We start from the raw sequence: 20059 nt of genomic DNA, 5'->3' as shown, positions 1-20059 counted from the left end.
TTGTAGGTAAACAACAAAAATATCATATACACGATGAAAGTGGGTAGGTGATATTCTCCACTTACTGCCACTAGTATGACATTTTTTCTTCACGTCCCCACAACTTTGAACAATTCAAATAAAACAACCTTGCAAGTATACAAGACTATAACTGTAGCACGCAGGTTAGCCACAAATGTTGTATTTTACCAAGTCAATTTCCCATTGATATCCGACTTTGAGTCAACTTTAAGTACATAACTTTCTCTCAATATTACTTTTTAATTTTCAATTTACAAACTTCTATACTTATTTCAGCTAAATAACTCCATTAATTGAAGTAAAAATTATTAACATTTACTCAAGTTACATTTTTGTTTGAACAAAAATGTGATAAAATGAGAGACACACTAAATATTAACACAATGTTAATCAAGAATTTTGTTAATATGATATAATTTTATCCCAAAAAATTATTAACATAATAATCGTGTCAAGGTGACTATTTCAATCACAACTTATTAATTTTAATAATTTTTTAAAATTTACCTATTTTAATAATTAAGAGATAAAATTATACTACATTAATACACATTTTAATATTAATTACTTAAGAAATATGAAGTAGTGAGTTGGACACGCACCCTCCATAGTCTCTATGAAATAAATCAAATACAAATATATATATATATATATATATATATATATATATATGCTAGAAAACTCTATTTTCGAACATTAAATGTAGTTGTAGAAGTCAATACCACTAATTAAACTAGACCAGCCTCACACCATTTAATCCTCGTGCTAGTCTCTAACACTACTGTCATAATAAAAATAGTTAATTTATATTACGTTACAAATATTAAAACTTGAAATAATTTAAAATATTCTAATATTATCCAAAATATAAAATCAAAATGTGATTGAATATCATGGGACTTAAGATAAATAACCAAAGTTCTGTATTTTATATATTAGTCGTGTCCTCTTGTATATCTTATTCTAGGCTACTTATAACGTATCCGATTAATCATTATTTTATAACTAATTACATTTCAAAACTTCAAAAAATTGATTGAATAGAATTTCTTTTTATTAAAGAAAAAGTATTATTAAAAAAATACAAAAATATGGGAACTAGACCAAAACTCATATGTTAACAAAAACGATACATAAGCAGACTATACCTATTAATAAAGAATTATAAGAACAGACTAGATGGAAGCCTATTATACTAATGAAATGATTCTATATGAATAAATCCGAAATTAGTCAACTTATCAGCACACGCATTCCCTACATGAAAAATATGAGTAGCCCTAAACCTGATTTTTACACAGTAATTAAGACAAGTATTTCATCGATTACAAAGCATCCAAACAACATTTGTCCTAACAGTAAACACAACACAAACCAATGCAGAGTCACATTCCAGCCAGACATTAGTAAATCCCAACTTTTGAGTTTTCTCAAAAACATATATAACTTCATAAAATTCAAAAACCAAAATAGTCTAAAAAATAATTGGATAGAGCTAATTTACAAAGAATACTTTTATAAAAAAAATGTAGTAATTTGGAATAAAACGTACAAATAAGAAGCAAATGAGAGAAAATTAGAAAAGTAAAAGGAAAAATTGAAAGGCAGCAATTGAAAGGATAAAAAGAAGTGAATTGGTGGTTGTAATGAAGAGGAGGAAGTAATGATTAGGACAAGATCTTACCAAACTAGAGGTAACTAGTGGGTGTGGTCATGATTCGGTGCTTGGTCATTACAGTAAATCTACCAAATGGCAATGGGAGTTGGAATTGAGGTTGAGTATTGTAATGAATGATGAGGTTGAGCAGTGAACTTCAGTGAGTGTACAGTGCAGTTGACGTGCCTTTACAAATCTTAGAAGTAAAGCGTTGATCTGATCAAAGGTTGATTTGATGGAGTCTAAGTATGTGTCGTTGTTGTACTGCATCCACCGACGTTGACTATGCACGAGTCCCTTAATCACACATACATGGGAAATCGTTTACTTACGACGCGGTTGAAGAACCAAATTTAGACTATACTTTTTTAATACATTTTATGTCACAAAACATTCAAGATAAATCAAAGAATAAAGATAATATCATATTACCTTCCAAATGATGTTGTTTAAGAATGGTTTAGTCACTTCTATTTTTTTAAAAGAATTAAAAAGCATAAAGTTATTTTTTAAAATAATAGGTAAACCAAGTAGTAGGATTACATTAATAGAGCTAACTTAATCAATTTTAATTCTAAACTAATTATTTTTTAATTTTTTTAATAAGTGAAAATATTTGTGTTATTGTCCAATTAATATCAACCTGTTAATTGAAATAAATATTAAAAATAAATAAGGTTAGTGTTATATGTTAAATATATTTATTTTTAACATTTATATTTATTTAAATTAATGTTAATTTTTTTATTATTTATATAAATTGACATTCATATAATATATCTTTAATATTTATATAAGTTAGTATTTACTTTGTCGATGCCAATTTTATTTATTTATATGGTATGAATTCTTATGTCTTTATGACATAGAATATGAACTGTACATTATTCTTAATTCAAAGATCCAAATTTAAAGATGAAAAAAAATGTGGTAATATGTATATTTAATCAATCAAAACATATAATTTTTCTCTCTCGTTTATTTTTCTGTAATCTCATCACACTCATCTCCTTCATCCATTCTTACCTCCTTTATCCATACATATGTCCTTCATCCATACTCACCTCCCACTATAAGAAAATCATTAAATAAAAATCTACTTTAGAGACAAAAAAATAATTTTAGATACTATTTTAGAGATTAAAAAAAATTATTGGTATCTAAATTCTTTTAGTCTCTAAATTAGATAATTCACCCTCATTTCTTCATGAAAGTCTTTTGATTCATGAGATTTTTGTGTCTAGTGTTTTGTTTCTATGTTTTATTTTTGTCAATGATTATAATGGATACGTAATACAAGATTCCTTTTTTTTAAGTCATTGTCATTAGAGTCAATTGCACGGTCATAAATTAAATTAATATTAAAAGTATATCTCATTTAGTGTCGACTTAACCAATGTCAAATTAGATATATTTTAAAATTAAAAAAACATTTGTGTTGACTTGACCGAGACTAAATTGCTTTAATTAGAAAATTAATTTAAAAATTAGTGAAAATTAGCATCGGCTTAGCCGACATTATTTAGAGTCGAACCTCAAAAGTCAAATTTAATGAATTAACATGGCTTTTAGAATATGATACATTTTCTATGTAAATCTGATGCTAATGATTAATTAGCATTAACTTTTATTTGTTAGCATCAACTTTTAACCGACACTAAATGAACTTTTTTTTTTTTGTAGTCTTTGGATGCTAAAAAATTTGTAGTTTATGGATGCTAAATAACGTTAAAAAGAAAAAAAAAGAGAAAGAGAGAATGAAACGAAGAGAATTCAATTAGAAATAAAAAAAATTGTTTGAATAAGTTAAAATTATAAGAATATAAAATAATTTTTTTAATTATTAATAATTTATTTATTATAACTATATCAACCATAATTATGTTAGCATATGTTATCATGAACCAATAAAGACGGTCACATTTGGTATGTATTATTAGTTAGTGTCAAGGAAAAAGTTCAATATTGCAAGATCTTATTTAGTTCTTCAAAACAACTTAAGTATAAAACATGATCATACTTGATATATTAGAAAATAGTGCTATAAAAATAATAAATCATGTAAGACGCAAGTGTTTCGTCTAACCGACAACACAACACAGTGCAATCTTTTCTCAAATTCTAATAAGACGCGCAACACATGAAACACACATAAAACATCATACGATACACATAGATTAAGCAAACCTCGCACCTAAAATAAATATCCATGTGTTTAATCTATGTTTGCAGGGAATGTCCGTCTACTAAAGAGATTCATTCAAAATTAAATATCAAAGATTTCTTAAGATGTGAGTTAAAGTTATTTTTTTTTTCATTAACTTCCTAACACAAAAATATTCAACTCTTGTCCTGTATAGAGTGCACACCAATTATGAATTTATCGAAAAAGTTATACTATCTAGGGATATAAGTGTTGTCAACTATTAAGGACATTATGAAAAAATGAGCAAAGATTGAGGCTACATGAAATAAGACAATTATGTTAAAGCTTGCCAAATACATTATGGACATACATAGAAGCTAAAAAGGCTCAACAAATATAAATGATCGCCTAATAGTTACCTTATTCAAGTCTATAAAAAGAATTCCATCTAAAAGAAGAAGACATAAAGGAGAGGCTATATGATGCTAGAATGTTGCTCAAACTAAGAGCACTCCTCTAAGCCACAAGAGCAGAGGTTGTCCTCTTATAAAATGTTGATAAGATGATAGAGAACACCTTATAGCTTCATTAAAGAATCCTCAATCAAAAGTTAAAGTACTAAGATCCAGAGATGTAATTCACTTCCAGACTCATATAAGTTAAAAGTAAGAAAAGCTAAATTTGGGTTTCAAGTACAACTGAAAGAGAGAAAAGATGAGATAAACTCAAAGCAAATATTTTATTTATATATATATATATATATTAAAAGAATGAAATTCACATTATAATGAGACTCCAAAAACGATTGAACCCACACCTAACAATACAAACATATCCATCAATAACAACAATAATATCAGTTTATCACTTAAACAAAAAAAATACTCCCACAAACTTGAACTAAATAAAACTTTAGACTTTAAACATCAAGTTAAGAAACTAAAAAAAAAACTTTAAAATATTATTTAGTCTCTAATATTACTAAAATATAATTTTTTTTAAAAAAATTTAGAGAATAAAATCAAATTTATCATAATTTGTAAACATTAAAATCATAACTAAAACCTATAATTTGTAATATAAAAAATAAAAAATAGCACTTGAGTAAAAATTAAAGATTAAAATGATCAAAGATGTGGGAATAAATTGAAATGATTCATTATGAATAGATAAACATTGATATATATTATCACAAATAAACTTTATCGATTCAATCTAAACCCTATAGCATCTCTCCATGCCTTTTTGTGATTCCTTCTGTTAATCCCTGTGAACATCCATCTTGTGGCATTCTTTAAAGCAAATACAATGAAAGTTGGACGTTATGCATTTTCCAGTATCATAATGAGATAGTTGGCACATTCGAACACAAGTTGAATCTTGGGTGCACCCAGTTAAGAATGTTTCAGTTTTGGGCACACATTCTCCAGTTGCAGCCTGTGCTGATATTTCTTCTACAATTGCAAAATCATACCAAAAGTAAGTTTTATTTGCTCAAAAATTGTGATGCAAATTCTTAAAAAATGTATGCAAGCGGAGAAGAGAATGATGAACAGAATAGAAGAGAGACTTACGAGCAAAGAAGAGAATGGTGAACAGAATAAAGACATGAACTTGTTTTGCCATAGCTTTGATCGTGATAATCCCAAGGGGAGAGTTTTTGTGAATTTGTAATTGATGAGGAATCCTCATTAAATATAGAGATGGAAGGTTATAATTTCATTTAAATTCCTATATACAAAACAAAGTTTACAATTAATGTGGATGACGCGTGCATTAAATGAAAGGGCAACGAAATTGATTTTTCAAGCTTTTGTATATTTAAAGTATTTTTTTATTTGTTCAAATTTAAAAAGAGTTAACATTATTAATCGAAGTAAATAATATTTTATTAAAAAAAATTATATCAACTCAAAAAAAACAACTTATTAAATACAAATTAAATTACAGATAAAAATAATTAATTATTATATTAACTAAGTTAAATTTATTTATTTATTTTTTTAAATATCCCAAATCATAATTACATAATATTATTTTTATAAAAAAAATAAAACTTTTACATGTATAATAAACTTCTATTATTTGTATCATATTATATAAGTTTACATTTATATATTAATTCTATTAAATATTTGTAATACACTAGATTAATTTATCAGTTTGAAACTTCAAAATTAAAATTTATCATCTAGAAACTAATTTATAAGTTAATTTTATGAAATACATCTAATATTGTATTAATTAAGATTTTCAGCTATATCCTCGTTAATTTATGAAAATAATTTTAAACTTCATTTAATGTTTTTTAAATTAATTGATTATAGTTTATGATTATATAAAATGTAAGAGAATATTGTATTCTACTAATGTATTTTTATTAATAGGAGTTTAGTTTTGATACCGCAGAGATTTTTATTTAAAATTCGTATATAGTCAATTAATTTAAAATTACCTTAAATATAAAATTTAAATAATTATTATAATAGCCAATAATATTTTTGAATATGAGGATTTAATATTAAGTAACAGCATAAATATGTGAGTATTTGAAAAGTTATTTTCTATATCCTCAATATTGCCTCATTAACCAATATTGCCTCATTAACCAGCTTGATATACACTACCACTTGGAATATACTTATGTTTTTCACTTTAAAGAATAATTATTAACGAAAATAATCAATTCTGATAAATGATTTAAATTGTTTGGTTTTACAGAAATATTTATTTAAGTTGCAAAGAAAAAATTGACATTTTTATTACTACTTTTAATTATTTATTATATTAATTTGTTTATAAGAGTAGTATAATATTTAATTGAAATAAAAAAAGTTAATTTTTCAATTAATATTCTATTCATTATAAATAAATTTAAGATTATCCACCAATACGAATCCTTATCCACGAATATATCCATAAATAAATTCACTATTACATTATTACAAACGAAATTTATTCGTGGTATATGGATTACTATCCACATATCCATATTTATGAAATATTACACAATAATTAAGAATAATAATATTAAAAATAATAATAATAATAAAAGTAATAATAATATAAAATTATTAATATTGTAATTAATACTATTACAAATATCAATGTTATTAATATTGTAATTAATACTATTACAAATATTAATGTTATTAATATTGTAATTAATACTATTAAAAATATTAATGTTATTAATATTATAATTAATACTATTAAAAATATTAATGTTATTAATATTGTAATTAATACTATTAAAAATATCAATGTTATTAATATTGTAATTAATACTATTAAAAATATCAATGTTATTAATATTGTAATTAATACTATTAAAAATATCAATATTATTAATACTATTAAAAATATAAATATTATTAATACTATTAAAAATATCAATATTATTAATACTATTAAAAATATCAATATTATTAATACTATTAAAAATATCAATATTATTAATACTATTAAAAATATCAATATTATTAATATTGTAATTAATACTATTAAAAATATTAATATTAATGTTATCTACTTATATATAGATCAGTAAGTATTATCTATATGGATGTATATTTGTAAATAATAATAATAATAATAATAATATTATTATTATTATTATTATTATTAATATTATTAAATATTAATATTATTATTAATATTATTAATAATGTAATCAATATTATGAAAAATTTATTATTATTATTAGTACTATTAATCTATTAATAATATTATTTATAAATATTAATATTTTTATTAATATTATTTTTATGTTAATACTATTATTATTACTAATAATATCTTTAATATTATTCACGGATATAAATTCGTAGGTATATTTTACATATCAAGACTCTTAAGTATATTCTACAGATCCAGATTTGTGCAGATTAAAAAGATGAATAATATTTCTAATAGTTTTAATAATAATAATTTATTATTATTAAAATTATTATTAATTTATTAGTAATAATTTTTTGTTGTCTTTTCTTGAAAATTAGGTTTAGATGAAGAAGAATGAGAAGTGTTATGGAAGAAGAAGAAGAATAAGAAGTTTTATTATATTTTTATTTGGTGTGACTTTTCTTTCTTATCCTTCATGTGGAATATGAAGAGTTATTTTTTGTAAGAACTTCTCATTTTAAGCTTTTTGGACTAGTTCCTCAAAAGATCTATAAGGATCATTTCACCACATCTTGAATTTCTTAATATAGACCTTTTACAAATTTGGTCATGGTTGGATCTAAGTCTTCATTTAGCTTGCTCTTTACAAAGAGTATTTTTATCTCCTTATAATACTCTTGAAGGTACAATTAGCTCTAGAAGGTTGAGAGTGGTGAATAAAACTTGAACTTAATATGAGTACCTGAAAAAAGATGTCAAAGCAAATATAATATCAAAAGATAAAAGATAGAGAGAGAAGTACACACAAAGTTCATTATGGTTCACCCAAGACTTGAGTTACGTCCAATCCTCTCAAGCAACCCACTTAAGAGCCTTTACTAACATAACTATTCTACACCTTTTCGGGTACATAAGTATTCTTCACCTCTCTAGGTAGAAGTATTATCCACCTCTCAAGGTATAGTATTCTCCACATCTCCAAGTACAGGTATTCTCCACCTCTCCAGGTACAAGTCTTATCCACCTCTCCAGGTACAAGTGTTCTCCACCTCTCTAGGTACAAGTATTTTACATCTCTCCAAATAATCAGTTATAATCTCCCCATGAGACAAAGACCTCTCAACAAGTGAGAAACACTCTCAAACTGAGAGCAACAATGAAAGTGTATAGGGTTATCTTCACACAGTGAAGAATTTGTTAGAATATATGGCCTTAAACAAGAGGGGAGTAAATTGTTTAAGAGGGGTTTTCGAAAACTTTTTCAATGTTTAACAAATTCTTTGTGTGAATCCAGAACAGAAATGAGGTTATCCAAGAACATAAGCCCTAAATCAGCAAAGCAACAGAAAAACAATCGATTGTTTCAGTTGTTTATACCAGAAAAGTTTAAAACATAATTTAAATGAGTTTAGGGTAAGAGAGAGATACACCAACAGTTTTTACTGGTTCACTCTTAAGCCAAGAGCTACATCCAGTCCCCAAGAAACTATTGGGTAATCCACTATGTAATCAAACCAGATTACAATCCACAAACCACCAAAGTAGTGACCTTGAACCCTTCAAGAAACACACTCACTTTGGCAAAACACACACCAAGAGTATTGATCTTGACCACCTCAAGAGCACACAACAGTCCTTGGCAACACAACACCAGAAATACAGAAGGTTAAGAAGGGATTACACTTGTTAATAGAACAAAACAAAATCAATACAATTGCAATCTTATTCCACTCTCTTTGAAAACCCTTGATGTGAATGTTCAAATCTTGAAATCAACTTTTTCACAAATGAAAAACTCAAATTTTTTTCTCTTCTGTTTAAAAACATAATCAAACTATTTATATTTTCCAAAGATAGGTCAAAGCAATTAATAAAGGAGCGTATTTAGTTGGAAATAATTTAAAGCACATTCAACAACCAAAACAGAATTTTATTAGGATTTTCAAAGAAACAATCGGTTGAAACCACGAAACAATCGATTGTTTGGTTTGGCAGTTAAGTCAACCAAACTAAAACAGTTTTCAACCTTTTCAAAAACTCCTAAGAGTAAAAATCACATCCGTTTTAGATTCAACAAAGGAGTGAATCACATTCTATTCTATCCAGATCCCTCCAAGTACAACATCAAACACATAGGATATGGATTCTTCAAAGCACTTGATCACTCTTGATCAACAGAATTTACAATGTATGACTCACTCCCCAATGTATAAGTGCTCTAAATAGCAAGTATGAAATACAATCACAGTAAGATTATTCACACTACAAATTTTGATTGGGTTGTATATTCGTGGTGTTGACAAGTGTTCAAATTATGACCGTTGAAGCTTTGATTTCTTCCCTTGTTCACATAGACATTAAACAATCAATTTGGAAGCTCATTAATCTTATTTAATCTTCCGGATCTTGGACTTTCGATATATTCTGAATTGTTTCTTTCTTTTTCCAAATGTGAACATTGATACTTCAATGTTATAATCTTGAGTATCTTTATCATATCCTTCGTTGTGATGCATTGTTCATCATCTTCTCATCAGATGTTGAATATGGTAACTTTTGCTTTGATAATATATTTCACGTCTTTGAGTGTCTGAATCTTTAATTATCTATGTCATGTTGTTTCTCCATGAATGTAGTAGACGATTGATAAGGAAACTTTAGCTTTGTTAATATCTGCACGTCAGTATAATCTAACATTTGCATCAATACATTTTGCATTCCTTCTATACTTGTAGTTGTTGAGATATATTTGGAAAAGTTTGAATCATGTTCTCATTTTGTTATCACATGCTCGTTCTTTCAAATAGTTCCCTTAATTAGATGAAATAGAACATTGTGCTTGATCTATTTGAATGTGAATTATCATACGTATTCCTCTGTATATTTTTCCATTCTTGTATCAAACGTTGAGATTGCAATGTTTTTATATGAGCTTTGAACACGTCTTTTCCACATGATTACTTTCAGAATAAATTCGTTTTGTGTACTTCCTCTAAGAAATGATTGGATGATGCTTTAATGCTTAATTGTACTAATCTCATTCATCAACTTCATGATTTCCTTAATCAGACGTTGAGTTTGGAAACTCTAGATATTAACTTTGTTCGCATCTTTATGTTCCTAAAACACATTTAGAAACCTTTCGTGAATATCAACAATCAATATAATATTTATATTAAAGCATGTGTATCACTGAAAAACAATATCTTCGAATTATTACATCTTTCTATTCTCATATATTAATTCAAAATATATTATTAAGTTTCCAGTTTAACTCAAATATATATAAATATTATTAATATTATTAATATTATTAATATTTTTATTAATATTATGTATATTTTTATTAATATTATTTTTATGTTAATACTATTATTATTAATAATAATATCTTTAATATTGTTCACGGATATAAATTCGTAGGTATATTTTATAGATTCAGACTCTTAAGTATATTCTACATATCCAGATCTGTGCAGATTAAAAATATGAATAATATTAGTAATAGTTTTAATAATAATAATAATAATTTATTATTATTAAAATTATTATTAATTTATTAATAATAATTTTAATAAATTTTTTGTTGTCTTTTCTTAAAAATTGGGTTTAGATTAAAATATATGAGAAGTGTTATGGAATAAGAAGAATAAGAAGTTTTATTATATTTTCATTTGGTGTGACTTTTCTTTCTTATCCTTCCATGTGGAATATGAAGAGTTATTTTTGGAGGAACTTCTCATTTTAAGCTTTTTGGACAAGTTCCTCAAAAGATCTATAAGGATCATTTCACCACATCTTGAATTTCTTAATAAAGACCTTTAACAAATCTTGTCATGGTCCGATTTAAGTCTTCATTTAACTTGCTCTTCACAAAAGGTAAGAGAGAAATACACCAACAGTTTATACTGATTCACTCTTAAGTCAAGAGCTACATCCAGTCCCCAGAAAACTATTGGGTAATTGACTAAGTAATCAAACCAGATTACAATCCACATACCACCCGTGACCTTGAACCCTTCAAGAAACACACTCCCTTTGGCAAAACACACACCAAGAGTATTGATCTTGACCACCTGAAGAGCACACAACACTTCTTGCCAACACAACACCAGAAATACAGAAGGTTGAGAAGGGATTACACTTGTTTACGAAACAAAACGAAATCAATACAATTCCAATCCTATTCCACTCTCTTTGAAAACCCTAAGCTTGATGTGAATGTTCAAATCTTGAAATCAACTTTTTCACAACTAAAAAACTCAAATTTGTTTCTCTTCCTTGTTTGAAAACATAAACAAACTATTTATATTTTCCAATGATTGGTCAAAACAATTAATAAAGGAGCGTATTTAGTTGGAAATCATTTAAAGCACATTCAACAATCAAAACAGAATTCTGTTAGGATTTTCAAAGAAACAATCGGTTGAAACCACAAAACATTGAAACCACAAAACAACCGATTGTTTTGTTTGGCAGTTAAGTCAACAAAACTCAAATAGTTTTCAACCTTTTCAAAAACTCCTAAAAGTAAAACAACTGGTTGATTCGACAAAACAACAAGTTGTTTTTCACTTAGTTGTAAAAACACTTTATTTTCTAAAAGGTTTTAAATCACACCAGTTTTAGATTCAACAAAGGAGTGGATCACATTCTATTATACTCAGATCCTGTTGGGTTGGACTCACTTCCTATGGGAGGCCTAGTCCAATATTAACCTTTAGGGATTTTCAAACAGAGGGATAGCCAGCAGCAGATACAAACAGTGAGAGAAAAGAGAGAGAAAAGATTAAAGAGAGAGAAAGTTTCGCTCAGAAACTTCCGGCCACCCCCAACGCTTTGTTCACCGTTGGATCGAGCTGAAATTTTGTCAGACGATTCATACTTTGTGTGACTTTAATCTGACTGTTCGGATCTAGCAGAAGTTGTTGGAGCAGAGAGAAATTCATCTCACACTGCAGTAGCGTTTTCAGCGTTTCTTTTGAGGACGGGAATTTTCGGATTGCTACTGCTGTTTCGTCCACCGTTGAATTGGGCTGAAATTTTGTCAGCACATTCATACCTCGTGGTTCTTCAGTTGGGCCGTTCAGATTGTTCAACAGTCACTGGAACATTGAGATATAGGCCGCGTATAGTAACTGCAGTTTGTGAATTTTTCAGGTTCCTTGTTCTCTGTTTCATCTTTGTTGTATTGCTATTTGGCTGGTTATTGAGCACAATTTGTGCTCTGATTTGAGACTCTCTTATAACCATAATTTTTATCATAGTGGAACCTTGATTGACTGGCTTGTGCCCGTGGTTTTTACTTCTCATATTGAGAATGTTTTCCACGTTAAAATTCTTGTGTCTTCTTGAAGTGTGTTTGTGTTGCTGCCATTATTTGCTATTGCTCACATATTCTTGCAAGTTGGGGAAATTGTTATTCGCTGCTTATTGCTCTTGTTGAGATATTATTGTTATTGTGTTGAATTTCCCATCAGAGGGGTATCAGAGCTCCTTGGTTGGGGCTATTTGACTGCTTGAATGATGGAGGCAAATACAAATAAGATGGTCTGTTTGAATGACACTAACTATCACTTATGGAAGGGAAAAATGAAGGATCTGTTATTTGTAAAGAAATTGCATCTTCCTGTGTTTGCTACTGAAAAACCAAAAGACAAGACTGATGAAGAATGGAAGTTTGAGCATCAGCAGGTTTGTGGTTTTATTCGTCAGTATGTTGAAGATAATGTTTATAATCACATTGCTAATGAGGAAGATGCAAAATCCTTGTGGAAGAAGATTGAGACTTTGTATGCTTCTAGTACAGGAAACAATAAATTATATTTGTTGAATTCCTTGATGAATTTGAGGTACAAGGAGGAGATTTCTATTTCAGATCACTTAAATGATTTTCAGGGGCTCCGAGATCAATTGTCTCAAATGGGCATCAAATTTGATGATGAAGTGTTGAGACTATGGCTACTGAATACTCTACCAGACTTTTGGGAAACATTTCGGGTTTCAATTACAAACTCATCTTCTGATGGTGTTGTCTCCTTGGAAAATGTTAAGAGTAGTGTTCTTAATGAGGAGATGAGAAGGAAGGCTCATGGTACTTCATCTCATTCCGAGGTACTTTTCACTGAAAATAGGGGGAGAAGTCGGAAAAAGGAACCGTAAGGGAAAAAACAAAACAACAAAAGTAAGTTCAAGTCCAGATACAAAAATGTGGAGTGTTACTATTTTCTTTGGAAAAAGGAGAACAAGGATAAGAAAGGGAAGCAGAAGGAGAAACATCATGACAATGATGGTCGTGATGGTCGTGTTACTACTGCTATTTCTGATGATGATCTTATTATTCTCCGTGACCATGATTCAGTTAATCTTGTATCAAATGAGCGCATGTGGATAATTGAAAGTGGTGCTACATTGCATGTTACACCAAGGAAGGAGTTCTTCACATCTTACACTTCTAGTGATTTTGGAGTGTTGAAGATGGGTAATGATGGTGTGTCTAAGGTAATTGGTATTGGTGATGTTTGCTTGCAAACCAATATGGGAATGCAGTTGTTGCTTAGAGGAGTCAAACATGCTCTAGATGTCCGCTTTAATGTGATGTCTGTGCAGATGCTTGATGATAGTGGTTATGAAAATCACTTTGGTTCAGGAAAGTGGAAACTCTCCAAAGGTAATCTAATTGTGGCCAAAGGGGAGAGAATTAGTAAACTGTGTGAACGCCATGGATATGGATGCTTCTTTGTGGCACCAAAGGCTTAGTCATATCAGTGAGAAGGGGCTGAATTGTTTAGCTAAAAATGATGTGCTTCTGGGATTGAAGAGTACAGAGTTGGAAAAATGTTCTCATTGCATGGCTGGTAAGCATACCAGAGTATCCTTCAAGAAGCATCCTCCCTCAAAGAAGTCAGAGTTGCTTGAATTGGTGCATTCTGATAAAGTCATTTACTGGAGCACTTTATTTTGTTACCTTTATTGATGATTGTTCCAGGAAAATTTGGGTTTATGCTTTGAAGACAAAGGACCAAGTTCTAGAGAAATTCAAAGAATTTCATGTTTTGATTGAGAGACAGTCAGGCAAGAAGCTGAAATGCATTCGTACTAACAATGGTGGTGAGTATTGTGGACCGTTTGATGTTTATTGCAAGCAATACGGTATTAAACATGAAAAGACTCCTCCTAAAACTCCTCAGCTGAATGGTTTAGCAGAAAAGATGAATAGAACATTGATCGAAAGAGTTAGGTGTATGCTTTCTGAAGCAAAGTTGCCTAAGTATTTTTAGGGTGAGGCATTGTACACTGCGGTGCATGTTATTAATTTGAGTCCTACAGTTGCTTTGAATGGTGAGGTGCCAGACAAGATTTGGTTTCGCAAGAATGTCAGGTATGATCATTTGCGAGTCTTCAGTTGTAAAGCATATGTGCATGTTCCAAAGGATGAGAGATCCAAGTTGGATGCGAAGACAAGGCAGTGCATCTTTATTGGTTATGGTCTAGAAGAATTTCGCGACAAGTTCTTTGATCCTATTGAGAGGAAGTCAATTAGAAGCCGTGATGTGAAGTTCATTGAAGATCAAACCATTGAAGATATTGAAAAGATAGAGAAGACGACATCTAAGATAGATAATAGATTGTCTAATGTTGATCCAGTTCGAATGCCTCTACGTGATCTGGATACTATTGAGAATAATGTTCAGAATGATGAGCAACATGATGATGTTGATGATCAGCAACTTGGAGATGATTTTGATGTTCGTATTGATGACGTTGAAGAGGAACATGGGATGTCACAAGATGAAGATCTTGGTGATGCTCCTGAACCACCTCAAGTTGAAATTCGGAGGTCTAATAGGCAGAGGGAACCATCTACCAGGTATCCTTCTGATGACTATGTTACCTTGACAGATGAAGGAGAACCTGAGTGTTATCTTGAGGCCATAGAGAGTGAAGAAAAGAAAAAGTGGTTGGATTCAATGCAAGATGAAATAAAGTCTTTGTATGATAATCACACTTTTGACTTGGTGAAATTGCCAAAAGGCAAGAAGGCTCTGGAAAACAGGTGGATTTATAGGGTAAAGCAAGAAAGCAATTCTACATCTCTAAGGTATAAAGCCAGATTGGTGGTGAAAGGTTTTAGACAGAGAAAAGGCATTGATTTCAATGAGATTTTTTCTCTTGTGGTGAAGATGTCATCCATTAGAATTGTGCCGAGTTTGGCTGCTACTCTTGATTTAGAGGTAGAGCAAATGGATGTTAAAACTGCTTTCCTTCATGGTGATTTGGAGGAAGAGATTTACATTAAGCAACTTGATGGTTTTCTTGTTGAAGGCAAGGAAGATCATTTGTGTAGGCTGAGAAAAAGTCTATATGGCTTGAAGCAGGCTCCGCGTCAATGGTACAAGAAGTTTGAGTCTGTTATGTGTGAGCATGGCTACAAGAAGACTACTTCTGATCATTGTGTCTTTGTTAAAAGGTTTGCTAATAATGATTTCATTATCCTATTGTTGTATGTTGACAACATGCTTATTGTTGGGAAAGATATTTCCATGATCAACAGGTAGAAGAAGCAATTGAGTGAGTCATTTGCTATGAAAGACATGGGAGATGCTAAGCAAATTCTTGGTATAAGAATCATGCGTGATAGGCAAGAGAAGAAGCTTTGGTTGTCACATGAGCACTGTGTTAAAAGAGTGCTACAGAGGTTCCAAATGAAAAATGCTAAGGCGGTAAGCACTCCTCTTGCTACTCATTTTAAATTGAGTTCAAAACAAAGTCCTTCTAATGAAACTGAAAAATCATATATGCAACGGGTTCCTTATGCATCTGTTGTGGGTAGTTTGATGTATGTAATGGGGTGTACAAGACCTGATATTGCACATGTTGTTGGTACTGTTAGTAGATTTTTGTCTAATCCAGGTAGAGAGCATTGGAATGCTGTGAAATGGATTTTAAGGTATCTTCGTGGTACTACTTGTTTGAAGTTGTGTTTTGGAGGTGATAAGCCTACCCTTGTGGGCTATACTGATTCTGATATGGCTGGAGACATAGATTCTAGAAGGTCTACCTCAGGTTATGTGATTAAATTTGCAGGGGGAGTTGTGGCATGGCAATCTAGATTGAAAAAGTGTGTTGCGTTGTCCACTACTGAGGCAGAGTTCATTGCCATTACAGAAGCATGCAAGGAGTTGCTTTGGGTGAAGAAATTTATGCAAGAGCTTAGTTTTGTTCAAGACAAGTACTTGCTATTTTGTGATAGTCAGAGTGCCATTCATCTTGGTAAGAATTCAACTTTTCATTTTAGGTCCAAGAATATTGATGTGAGGTACCATTGGATACGTGATGCTTTGGAAGCTAGGTTACTAGAGTTGGCAAAAGTTCATACAAATGATAATTGTGCTGATATGATGACTAAGGCGCTACTGAGAAGCAAGTTTGAAACTTGTTGTGAGATTGTCGGTTTGTCGATCATATCCACATAGTTGTGAGGGGAAGATTTGTTGGTTTGGTCTCACTTCATATGCGGAGGCCTAGTCCAATATTAACCTTTAGGGTTTTTCAAACAGAGGGATAGCCAACAGCAAATACAGACAATGAGAGAAAAGAGAGAGGAAGTTTCGCTCAGCAACTTCCTGTCACCACCGACACTTTGTTCACCGTTGGATCGAGCTGAAATTTTGTCAGCAGGTTCATACTTTGTGTGACTTTAATCTGACCGTTAGGATCTTGCAGAAGTTGTTGGAGCATAGAGAAATGCATCTCACACTACAGCAGCGTTTTCAACGTTTCTTTTGAGGACGGGAATTTTCGTCCACCGTTGGATCGGGCTGAAATTTTGTCAGCACATTCATACCTCGTGGTTCTTCAGTTGGGCCGTTCAGATTGTTCAACAGTCACTGGAACATTGAGATATAGGCCGCGTATAGTAACTGCAGTTTGTGAATTTTTCAGGTTCCTTGTTCTCTGTTGTATTGCTATTTGGCTGGTTATTGAGCACAATTTGTGCTGTGATTTGAGACTCTCTTGTAACCATAATTTTGATCATAGTGGAATCTTGATTGACTGGCTTGTGCCCGTGGTTTTTACTTCTCACATTGAGAATGTTTTCCACGTTAAAATTCCTGTGTCTTCTTGAAGTGTGTTTGTGTTGCTGCCATTATTTGCTATTGCTCCTCACAGATTCTTGCAAGTTGGGGAAATTGTTATCCGCTGCTTATTGCTCTTGTTGAGATATTATTGTTATTGTGTTGAATTTCCCATCAGATCCCTCCCAAAACACAACAACAATATCAACCTTGCATCAAACACATAGGATATGGATTCTTCAAAGCACTTGATCACTCTTGATCAACAGAATTTACAATGTATGACTCACTCCCCAATGTATAAGTGCTCTAAATAGAAAGTATGAAATGCAATCACAGTAAGACTATTCACACTACAAATTTTGATTGTGTTGTATATTCGTGGTCTTGACAAGTATTCAAATTATGACCGTTGAAGCTTTGATTTCTTCCCTTGTTCAGATAGACATTAAACAATCAATTTGGAAGCTCATTAATCTTATTTAATCTTCAGCATCTTGGACTTTAGATATATTCTGAATTGTTTCTTTCTTTTTCCAAATGTGAACATTGATACTTCAATGTTATAATCTTGAGTATCTTTATCATCATATCCTTCGTTGTGATGCATTGTTCATTATCTTCTCATCAGATGTTGAATATGGTAACTTTTACTTTGATCATATATTTCACGTCTTTGAGTGTCTGAATCTTCAATTATCTATGTCATGTTGTTTCTCCATGAATGTACTTTAGCTTTGTTAATATCTGCACGTCATTATAATCTAATATTTGCATCAATACATTTTCCATTCCTTCTATACTTGTGGTTGTTGAGATATATTTCGAAAAGTTTGAATATGTTCTCATTTTGTTATCACATGCTCGTTCTTTCAAATAGTTTCCTTAATTAGATGAAATAGAACATTGTGTTTGGTCTATTTGAATGTGAATTATCATACGTATTTCTTTGTATATTTTTTCATTCTTTGTATTAAATAAAAAAATTCACCCTCATTTCTTCATGAAACTCTTCTGATTCATGAGAATTTTGTGTCTAGTGTTTTGTTTCTATGTTTTATTTTTGTCGATGATTATATTGGACATGTTATACAAGATTTTTTTGTAAGTCATTGTCATTAGAGTCAACCACACAATGATAAATTAAATTAATATTAAAAGTAGATCTCATTTAGTGTCCACTTAACCAATGCTAATTTAGATATATTTTAAAATTGAAAAAAACATTAGTGTTGGCTTGATCAAGACTAAATTGCTTTAATTAGAAAATTAATTTAAGATTAGTGATAAATTAGCATCGGCTTAACCGACATTATTTAGAGTCGAACCTCAAAAGTCAAATTTAATGAATTAACATGGCTTTAGAATATGCTACATTTTATGTAAATCTGATGCTATTGATTAATTAACATTAACTTTTATTTGTTAGCATCAACTTTTAACCGATACTAAATGAACATTCTTTTGTAGTTTTTGGATGCTAAAAAACTTTAAAAAGAAGAAATAAGAGAGAGAGAATGAAACGAATAGAATTCAATTAGAAATAAAAAATTATTTGGATAAGTTAAAAATATAATAGAATATAAAATAATTTTGTTAATTATTAATAATTTATTTATTATAACTATATCAACCATAATTATGTTAGCATATCATGAACCGATTAAGACGATCACATTTGGTAAGTATTATTAGTCAGTGTCAAGGAAAAAGTTCAATATTGCAAGATCTTATTTAGTTCTTCAAAACAACTTAAGTATAAAACATGATCATACTTGATATATAAGAAAATAGTGCTATAAAAATAATAAATCATATAAGATGCAAGTGTTTCGTCTAACCGACAACACAACACAATGCAATCTTTTCTCAAATTCTAATAAGACGCACAACACATGAAACACACATCAAACATCATACGATACACAGGTTATGTGTCCGTCTACTACTAAAGAGATTCGTTCAATATTAAATATGAAAGATCTCTTAAGATGTGAATTAAAGTTATTTTTTTTTCATTAACTTCCTAACACAAAAATATTCAACTCTTGTACTGTATAGAGTGCACACCAATTATGAATTTATCCAAAAAGTTATTCTATATAGGGAGACAAGTGTTGTCAATTATCAATGACATTGTGAAAAAATGAGCAAAGATTGAGGCTACATGAAATAAGACAATTATGTTAAAGCTTGCAAATACATAATGGACATACATAGAAGCTAAAAAGGCTCAACAAATATAAATGATCGCCTAATAGTTACCTTATTCAAGTCTATAAAAAGAATTCTGTCTAGAAGAATAAGACATAAAGGAGAGGCTATATGATGCTAGAATGTTGCCCAAACTAAGAGCACTCCTCTAAGCCACAAGAGGAGAGGTTGTACTCTTATAAAATGTTGATAAGATGATAGAGAACACCTTATAGCTTCATTAAAGAATCCTCAATCGAAAGTTTAAGTACTAAGATCCAGAGATGTAATTCACTTCCAGACTCATATAAGTTAAAAGTAAGAAAAGCTAAATTTGGGTTT

The 20059-nt window shown here is 29.9% G+C and overlaps 1 long non-coding RNA gene across 1 annotated transcript; it reads right to left on the bottom strand.

Annotated features, from left to right (window-relative positions):
• Window positions 1–4960: 4960 nt before the first annotated feature.
• LOC137836236 (uncharacterized) lies at window positions 4961–5489 on the bottom strand. Its single transcript, XR_011085217.2, has 2 exons — window positions 5399–5489; window positions 4961–5278 (listed from the first exon to the last, which is right to left on the bottom strand). It is a non-coding gene; the product is annotated as an uncharacterized LOC137836236 (long non-coding RNA).
• Window positions 5490–20059: the final 14570 nt, after the last annotated feature.

The sequence above is a fragment of the Phaseolus vulgaris genome, chromosome 5 (genome assembly GCF_051622355.1).
Source record: "Phaseolus vulgaris cultivar YP4 chromosome 5, ASM5162235v1, whole genome shotgun sequence".
In the NCBI taxonomy this organism is placed as follows: domain Eukaryota; kingdom Viridiplantae; phylum Streptophyta; class Magnoliopsida; order Fabales; family Fabaceae; genus Phaseolus; species Phaseolus vulgaris.
This window is presented reverse-complemented; position numbering and strand designations above follow the sequence as displayed.